Consider the following 10,524-nt stretch of genomic DNA (forward strand, 5'->3'; position numbering starts at 1 on the left):
GTGGATTTTAGAGCATTTCACATGCACCAGGCCCGTCGGCTTTCCACTGAGTACAGCGAGCGAGTGACCTAGGGTGTTTGCTTATCCACTTACCAGAGAGTGGAGATTTGGAGATTTATTATATTGGAGAGTGATTATTGACAGACTGACAGCCGAGGTGATAGTGTGGAGACCTTACCTACTGATGCACAGATGGGATGGTATGGAGAGACAATTAGCATGTCTACAGAGGAACCGCCTACTGCGAGGACGATATGCACACATCATAGTCCCTTTCTACTTTGACTGAGTACGGAGGCAGTTCAGACTAGAGCAGTGTGTTCCAGTCGATGTGCCCATCTATACTCGACACTCACGAGTCCTTCCCAGACCTGGAGCAGTAGTGAGACCGATGGTAGATGATATTGAGATGACAGACTTAGAGGGATCTGATCAGGATGTAGTCACCGACTATTCTGCAGAGCCTGGAGCACAGCATAGATATGTTTCATGGTTCATGAGATCATATCCAGGTCCTATCTTTCCACCAGATCATCCGATAGGCTATCTAGGCCCATGGAGACATGGAGACCGAGACGAGGATGAGGGATCCAGGTCAGAGGAGCCAGAGGAGGGAGAGGGTCATGAGGAGGCAGGAGATCTTGATCCACCTACAGGCGATCAGCCCAGTGATGAGGAGGAGGAGGATGAGGAGGATGTAGGTGATGATGCGGATGAGGACGAGGATGATGATGATGAGGAGGATGACAAGGAGGAGGATAGAGATGATGAGGAGGAGTCGGATGCAGCTCCCCACCATTCAGGAGATGATACCATAGCCCTGGATCCACCTCCTATTCCCCAACAGGGGGAACAGGAGGCGATACGGAGGCCTGTCACCAGTACCATCCAGCCTACACCCATCATGGATAGAGTATACGAGCGAGGGGAGCCTAGCAGTTCTCAGTCACAAATACTACCATATCATGATCCCTACTGGCATGAGGGAGATCCAGGTATAGTAGGTTTATATTGATTGATTAATGTTTTGATGATATAGAATTGTACTAATAAAAATATGTTCTACTGCCACAGCTAATGTGCAGGAATGGCGTTCCTTGATTCAGCAGGCAATGACAGACATTTCCATGATAGCACAGATCCCCAGTTCCTCACAGATTGCCTATAGGCCTCAGGGGAATGCGGGTCAGCATGAGGATTTGTTTTTCCCATTCCGAGTACAGGTAGATAAATGGAGGGAGAGAGAGAGAGTCCTATCAAAGGACCTCCAGCAGGTGCGGCAGAGAGAGAGAGTCCTATCAGAGGACCTCTAGCAGGCGCGGTGAGATCTAGCAGCGGCTCAGACCGAGGCTACCACCTATCATGCAATCCTTATGGATAGGGATCGTAGGAGTTCCTCTCGGAGTCACTCACGATCTGTATCGTGCTACACACCCATGGGTCCACCTACACGGCCAGACCAGGAGGGAGCATCTAGTTGACACTCTCCAGCCACTAGCCCTAGGGATAGGAGATGATTTTATGATGTACAGTGACCTAGATTTGTATACGATCCATATATATATATATACATGCTTCTATTTTTGTCTCAAATGTGTTATCTTTAATGCTTAAAACAATGTATATTTTGTTTTGATTAAATCTAATACATTTGGTAAATGTACATGTATGTTCAGAATTTAATTTCCATGTGATTGATTTCTCAATGCTCCATGATTAAATTGATACATGTGTGACTTAATTAAAATGTTTAATCAAGTACTACATTGATGATAAGGAAGAAATATGCATTAAGCCTAAGAATCATATAACTAATGTGATTTAATCTTGTACTTAAACACAACATGATACGATTCTACTTAACACATAAAGACATTGTATAATATGCCAGCATAACGAGAATGTAAACCTTTTACAATTTACATAAATGAATTCAAGACAAACTATAAAGTAAGAAGACACGCTTGTCAGGAATGAAGCAATATAGATTAAACATCATAACATTTAATTCTATTTTGCTTTAACTAAGAGATACTAACATATTATCCAATGTTGAAGAATTGAAAAGGAAGATAGATGAAGAATGAAGAATTAAGCATAATATCTACGCAAGTGCATAGCATTAATAGGTTCTTTAAGAGGCGTACCGTCTACATCCGCTATTTTGTAAGCACCTGATCCATAATCCTCAATAACGATATATGGTCCAAGCCAACTAGGACTAAATTTTCCCTTTTCAGCAGGCAAGGCATTCACATTGCACTGATTCTCATAAAGGACTAAGTCACCTACTGAGAAGGAACGTTGAATAACCTTGTCATTATAGCTTCGTTGTAGAGTTTTGTGATACGCTTGAATATTCTCAAGAGCGTTTATGCGCTGTTCATCAAGCATCTCAAGCTGTTGAAGTCGTTGTTCCCTATAAGAGTCATCATCTACTATACCTTTGAGAGAAACCCTAAGTGATGGAATTTATAACTCTAAGGGCATAATAGCATCAGCATCATAAACAAGATTATAAGGAGTAGTTCCCGTAGCAATTCGTACACTCGTTCGGTAAGCCCAAAGAGCATAGATTAGCTGGTTACTCCAATCCTTACCATACTTATTTACGGTTTTACGAAGAATTTGTTCAATTATCTTATTAGATGATTCGGCTTGACCATTTGACTGAGGATAATATGGTGTAGAAAATCGATGTTTGATATGATACTTCTCGATGAATTTCTTCACATCCTTGTTTTTAAACGATGTCCCATTATCTGAGATAATAGTGGAAGGTATCCCAAATCGAGAAATGATGTTTTCTAAGAGAAATTGACAAATCACTTCAGCAGTAGTAGAGCAAAGAGGAATAGCTTCTACCCACTTCGTAAAGTAATCTGTTGCAGTTATAATGAAGGTGTGTCCTTGAGATGAAGGAGGAGAAATTTTTCCAATAAGATCCAAACCCCATGCGGAGAAAGGCCAAGAAGCTACTTGAGTAAAAAGTTCTTGGGCAGGAGCATGAATCAGATTATTGTGTTGTTGACACTGATGACATTTCTTAACAAATGAAAAGGAATCCTTCTGCATAGTTTGCCAATAGTATCCCATACGAAGCAACCTATGAACCAGGGATTTGCCCCCAAAATGCCCCCCACAGGCACCTGAATGTGCCTCTTCAAGAGCAACGGGGATTTTCGACTTGTTAAGACAACGAAGGAGAAGACCATCATAACCCCTTCGATAAAGGACATTAGAAACGATGATATATCTAGCAGACAGCTTGCAGATTCTAGCCCTAGTGTTCCTATTAGTGGAATCAGGAAAGGTACCATCGATCAAATATCTTACGATATGCGAGAACCATTCATCTGAGTCTACAAAGTCACAACATGTTATCAAGCTAGAATCATCTTCAATAGCCGGAGAAATAAGATTGTGAATAACGAAATTAAGATCGACCATAGGGTCCTCTAAAGATACTAGAGAAGCCACACATGCCATTGCATCCGCATGTCGATTATCTTTTCGAGGAACGGGTTCCATGGTATAAGAATCAAAATTTTCTAATAAAGAGATAGCAAGATCTTTATATTGTGATAATTTGTCTTGTTTTGCTTGATATATTCCTGTTACTTGTCTTATAATCAATTGCGAATCTCCATAGATATGTATGTGTTTTATGTTCAGAGCCAAGGCTGCCTTTATTCCCGCTATAAGAGCCTCATACTTAGCAATGTTATTGGTACACAAGAAATTTAGACGATATGATAAGGGAATAGGTTTCTTTGTAGGAGAAACTAAAACAACACCTGCCCCCGATCCCGTACGACACTTAGAGCCATCAAAGTATAACTCCCAAGTTTCATCTTTCTCTATAGAAAGAATGAAGTCATCAGGAAAGGACTCAGGGTTAGGGAAGGAGAAAGGCGAAGGGGCCTCAACTAAGTGATCGGTCAACGCTTGTCCTTTAATTGCTCTTTGGGAAACAAACTTAAGGTCAAATTCAGTTAACATCATAACCCACTTAGCTAGACGTCCTGATAAATCAGTTTTAGAGAAAAGATGCTTCAAAGGATCAAACTTAACCATGACATGGACTTCTGAATTTAAAAGATAATGTCTCAATTTCTGAGTTGCAAACACCACGGCCAAGCATTGTCTCTCTATTGCAGAATATCAGGTCTCATAATCAAGTAAGGTACGACTTATGTAATAAACCGGACATTCCTTACCATCTTTATCATGTTGTGCTAACAATGCTGCGAGAGCATGAGAAGAAGTAGCTGTATATAGAAGAAAGGGTTTAGAAGGTTCGGCAGGTTGAAGAATAGGAGGACTAGCCAAATACACTTTTAAATCTTCAAACGCCTGTTGACAATCCTCATTCCATTGAAAAGTGATATCCTTCTTAAGAAGTTGAGTAAAAGGAAAGGTACGATCTGCAAGTTGAGACACGAACCTACGAATAGCTTGAATCTTTCCTTGTAAGCTTTTAAGTTGAGAAACATTTTGAGGAGGTGGCATGTTAACGATAGCATCTATTTTCTTAGTGTCCACCTCAATCCCACGATGCGAAACAATGAACCCTAATAGTTTTCCACTATCCACACCAAAAACACATTTTCGGGGATTCAAGTGCATGTGATATTTACGAATTCTTTCAAAGATTTGACAAAGGATTTTAACATGATCCGTGCGAAGAAAGGATTTAGCTAAGATATCATCAACATAATCCTCTAAAATCTTATGCATATAATCATGAAAGATAAGGGTCATCGCTCGTTGATAAGTTGCACCGGCATTTTTAAGTCCAAAAGGCATCATTATCCAACAAAACGTACCCCAAGGAGTGGTGAAAGCGGTTTTAAATTGATCTTGAGGGTTAATAAAAATTTGATTGTAACCTGAAAAACCATCCATGAAGGATAACAAGGCATGTCCTGCCGTAGAATCAACTATCATGTCAATGTTTGGAAGAGGGAAATCATGTTTTAAAGAAGCCTTATTTAGATCCTGAAAGTCAGTACACATTCTTATTTTGTTATCTGGTTTAGCCACAGCGACAATATTTGAAATCCATGGGGAATAGTCAATAGGGTGGATAAATCCAGCCTCCAATAATTTTTCAATCTCAGCCTTAACAAGCAGAGCCACCTTAGGATTCATTTTTTGAATCTTTTGTTTCACGGGCTTAGCGTCAGGAACTAAGACAATATTATGAGTAACGATCTTAGGATCTATACCAGGCATGTCAGAATATGCCCAAGCAAAGATCTCAGGGAATTCATGCAATAGTTCTTCATATTGTTTATGTTCCTCTTCATCCAAACATTTCCCAATTTTAATGACTTTCTCTTTATTGCAAGGATCCATCTTAACATCAGTGGTGTCACTTATGAGAAGATTACTTTGTTGAGGAGTATCCTTTAACCGAGGGAATTCTTTCACAATCTCATCATTATCAATCTCTTTTCCAAAATAGGCTTCGGTGTTCAAACAATAAGGGAGTCCCCTATTGTGATGATAATGAGGAAGAGTATCATAGGCTCCCAAGAACTCAGCTAAAGCATCATCGGTAGGGAAGATATCCAAAGCACAGTCACCTGAAGGATCCCCATCAATATACTCAGGGTGTTGCATTGATAGAGATGTAGAAATAGCATTAACACTAATGCATGGTCTTTTAGAAGCTTTAATACGTCTGCAGGGATTATAGCCAAGTCCAAAGGCATAATGTTGAAAATTAGTCTCTAGAGGAACTCTTATCCCTTGTTCATTAGCACCACAACCTTTTCCATGATACCCATGCTTAGCAAAAATGCGAAAACCACGACCATAACGATCAGCCATTTCAGGAAGAGAAGGTGGTTTTTCATAAGACAAAGAATCAAACTCTTCATAATTAGAGGTGTGAGGAGAAGAAGTTTGAGAAGCGGCCACAAAATTATCACTCATAGATTCAGGTAAGGTTGATTGATTTTTAGCTTCATCTTTCTTTTCAACTTTATGATTTTCAGCTTCTTCCTTCTTTTCAATTTTAATTTCTCTAGAAGGAACCTTATATTCACCTACAAAGGTAGGGTTAAAATCAAGAGATCCCCAATCATCCTCTACGAGAACCTTCTCAGGATCAAAATCTTTTTTATGTGTAGTTTCAAGTCGAGAAGGATCCTCTTCAGGAGCTCCAGACTCATCCAAAGAATTCCGATCATCGGAGAGTGAGGATTCATCGATAGGTTTCTTGTTTAAAGAGTCATCACTAGACGAGGATGGCTTAGAAGAACTCCCTTTGGAAGTAGATGTTTGTAGACAAGCTTGAAAATTAGTATCACCCATCAAAGTGTATGTCTTATTGTCATAAACGAATTTAACTTGTCTATGCAATGTAGAGGGGATAGCTTGCATGCTGTGAATCCAAGGCCTCCCTAATAACAAGTTATATGTTAAATTTCCCGGCATAACATGGATAGGAGTAGGCAAAGTAACAGGTCCCACTGTGAGAGGTAAGGTGATGATACCTAATGAAGTCTTAGCCACATTATCAAAGCCATGAATGGGACGAGAATCATGCTCAATAAGAGATGTATCCACATTCATCTTATGCAATAAATTAATGCTACACACATTAAGGCCAGAGCCATTATCTACTAGTGTTCATCTTATAGCAGTGTCTTTCATGACAACCACAATCATCAAGGGATCATATTGTTGTTGAATTTCACTAGTAGGCAACTCATCTTGGGTAAACACAATTTGAGCTTTAGGATTCATCACAGAGTTAACAAAAGATGCTATATTACTAGACGTATTCGGTGGAGGAACATTCAAATCTTTCAAGGCATCTTGTAACATTCCATGATGAGCGGAAGAAGTTTGAATCAAATCCAAAAGGGATATCTTAGCAGGGGTAGCTTTAAGTTGTTCTATGAGATCATATTCCTTATCCATAACTTGCGAAATAAGGGGAGCTAGAGGAAGAATTGGTTGAGGATTAGGAAGGGAAACTGGAATAACAGGAGGAGGATTAGGTTGCCTATTATTTCTAGTATGATAACTCTCTCTAGTTATTTGTTTAGCATAACTGTAAGGACTTACAGGTTTTCTTCCTTGCACGGTGATGATTGGTTTATTCGGGGTACGAAAGGAATCATGATCATACCTTCCTTGGATAGTAAGGAGAGGTGATTTAAGAACTTGAAAGGTGGGAGAAGGATAAGCACCTTGGACTTCAAAGAGAGGCTTATTATGTTCATTCAATTTTATCATGTTAACCAATTTAGAGGTCTTGTTTTTGTTTATAGGTTTCGACAAAGCCACAAAGTCATCAAGAGCATCATCCAACAAGGCATGATCATATCGGTTAAAAGGTTTGTCTTTTGATTCGAAAGGAGACATCTCCTCATAGAGGGGATTATTGAAAACAACCATGTTACTAGATTCAGGGGAAGAGTTGATAGGAATGTATCCTTGAGAGGAATCATTCGACTTATCTTTCTCATCACACCTAAATGGCATAGTAACAAGGTTTATGAGTTTTTGGTAAAATGAAGGTTTGGCATCTTTAGGGTTTAAAAACTCATCTAAAGCTTCATCTAATTCATCTTGGCTATACTCATAATAATCATCAAAAGCATGAACATTTTGCAAATAAAAATCTGACATTTTGAAAAGATTACATAAAATTTAAACACACAATGCAAAGAAACACACTTTTTTTTTTTTTTTTTTTAATGAAAATGAAATGAAAACACACTAAATCTAGATCTAGATCTAATAAATGCAATGCAAGAGGAAGCAATGATAGATTCACGTCAGGTTCACCAAAATGTGTAGGGGAAAAAGTGAGACTAGGTCAATCATGCCCTAATCCTACCTTTTGACACACATTACGGAATACGAAAGAGCCTAGAGATATCGCACAATTGGCTACTTCTTTTGGTGAAAGAGAGAGCCACGAGATATCTATTAGGATTTCTATTCCCTTGTTGAAATTGTAAGATTAAGTAGTGCAAGTTCAAACCCTAATCCCAAAATGCAGGTATGAACCAATAACAAGATTGCAGAATTGAAATTAAACAATGAACAACTGTAAATGTAGGGATAAAATAAGAATGCAGATATGTACCCAGAGTCAAAATCGGACTGAAAATGTTCGAGATGGGGGCGCGGGCGCCACTGTCCTGAAAACTGCACCGGAAACCACTGTTCTGCACTCTAGAACACTGTCTGGAAACTGTCTGTAAACTGTCTGTCCGGAGGACTAGGGCGCCCAACGCCCCTGTCCCAGTCTTCTACTCTGCAATTTCACACAGAGTGTTGTTCCAACCTTCTCTCTCCGGATTTGTATTCCGCGGTGTCGTCCGAATCCCGAAACCTGCAATAATATCTGAAAAAGGGGGAGGGGTGGCTATATAGGGTTTTGCCTTAGTCAAACCCCCGCTTTGGTGATTTCCACCTCCACGAATAGCCAAGTTGTTTTGTAAAATGTATTGTGTGTGCAGACCTAGTGTGTGTGCAAGGTCCAAAAATGCAAGAAAGAAAAGTAGAGCAACCTAGAAAGTAAACCCTAATTGCTTGTAAATGATAATGTAAATGCTCTAAATCAAGATGCAATGTGATCTAAAGCATGAATAAATGATATATCAAAGCTTATGTAAAGACATGAAAACAATACGAAATCATACCCAACCCTCAAGGGAGGAGTACAAGCCAATCTTCAGTCAGTAATCTCCTATTGTTCTTCAATGTCTTCCAAGCCCTAAGTGGATGAATGAATTTGATTGATGCTTGATAGAATGATGTTGAATGTTGTTGAAGTCCTCAAAGATCTGCCCTTTCGCTGCATATGAAGTTCCTGGAAACAAAAATCCGATCCCTTCAAATGAAGAAGGAGAGCTCTTATGTAGGAAACCCTAGATCAAAAATTCATATTTTGGCTGACCTAGAGATTGAATATCCCACCAATTTCTTGGGGTTAAGCTTTATTTTATGATTGGATCGTGCTCCCAAAATTTCGGGAAAAATGTCCGGGACCATGTGCACCGGGCGCCACGGTCCCGACAACTTTTCACCGAATTTTCAAGGCCATCAGATATGATGATTTTAGATAGAATCCCGAAGTTATAGGTGATTTCGAGATGTATTGACCCCGAAACCAAGCCCCCAAGTTCAAAATAGGACTTAATTAGGGTTTTTGATTGAGTGATGTATTGAAGGAATAAAATGCGAGGGGCGCGCTTTAGTGAAAGGGCCCAACTTTATGATGTAGAGAATGATGAAATAGGACCTCAGACCTAATTAATTTGATTAATTAAGTGCTAAAGGAGAAATGCAATGCAGAATGTAAAATGCACTAAGGCGGGTGCTAAACTAGGTGTGAAATTGTACCACCCTAGCGAGTGCGTACAATTTACGACGCTACAGAAACAAACATGCAAACACAAAGGGACATAATGCACACAAATTCAAACACACTCCCATCCTGGCTACACTGCACCACACCTTGGTGATGACCTTTTTAAGGGTGGTAGTGTACCAAATATCCTGAGGAGATTTGCAAGTATGGAAAACATGTAGCCACCTCATGGCACACCAAATACATCAAGAATAGAAACCCCTTTTTCCTTATGCCCCCAAGGCATTCAAGCCTTATTTCCCTCCTTATGACACCCATTGCACAAACAAGCCATGTAGCAAGGGTCACACAAAATCCCTTGTGATCGCTCTCATAATGAGAGTCTCTCACTCGAGGGCTATCACTGCTACCACCCACAAGATCCTCCTCTCTCCCAAGAGTAAGAGGTTTTGCTGACTCCCAAAAACACATACAATACATAATACAAAATACCAAATGAAATTCCCAAAAGAACATGCAAAGAAGCAAATCTTTTACACCAACATTACTTTCAAACACATGCAAACAAAAAGACATTTTAAGAAGAATGCAACCAACCTTAATCTGCCCAAAGGTAGGTTAGTTTCGTTAAGGATGAGTAGCCCAATTCCACGGTTCTTCTCCTTCTACCCTTAGCCAAAAATTCTCTATTCCAAAATCTAGTCTATTATTTTCAAAATTTCTCTTGTCTCCAAATATGGAGAGTGGGTGATTACCCACAAATTTTCTAATTCTTGCTTAAGAAGCCCATTGTGAGAGTTCTCACAAGTTTCTAAAAAACTAAAGAGGAAGGTAAGATAGAATGGGAAAAGGAACTCTCATTCGAAAAGGAAAGTTTACAACTAGGTTCAATCTTCTAATTTCAATTTTCGCACAACTCAGAGAAGTCAATTTTTAGGTTGTCAAAAAAGTCACTTGGGAGTAGAAATTTGCCTTAAATTACCCCTAACCCTTAGGTATACCTTATGGGCTTTAGGAAACCCTATTAAACTACCCCTAGGTGTTCATTTAACCCTTTTTAAACCCCTCTGAAGTTTATTTTCGGGTCAAACCTATGTTGACTATCCCAAAGATTCTACACACTCATATGATTACATTGACTACCAGTGTAGGTTCAATTGGTTTACATTGTTAACTGGTAT

Source organism: Cryptomeria japonica, chromosome 1 (assembly GCF_030272615.1).
Source record: "Cryptomeria japonica chromosome 1, Sugi_1.0, whole genome shotgun sequence".
NCBI classification, from domain to species: domain Eukaryota; kingdom Viridiplantae; phylum Streptophyta; class Pinopsida; order Cupressales; family Cupressaceae; genus Cryptomeria; species Cryptomeria japonica.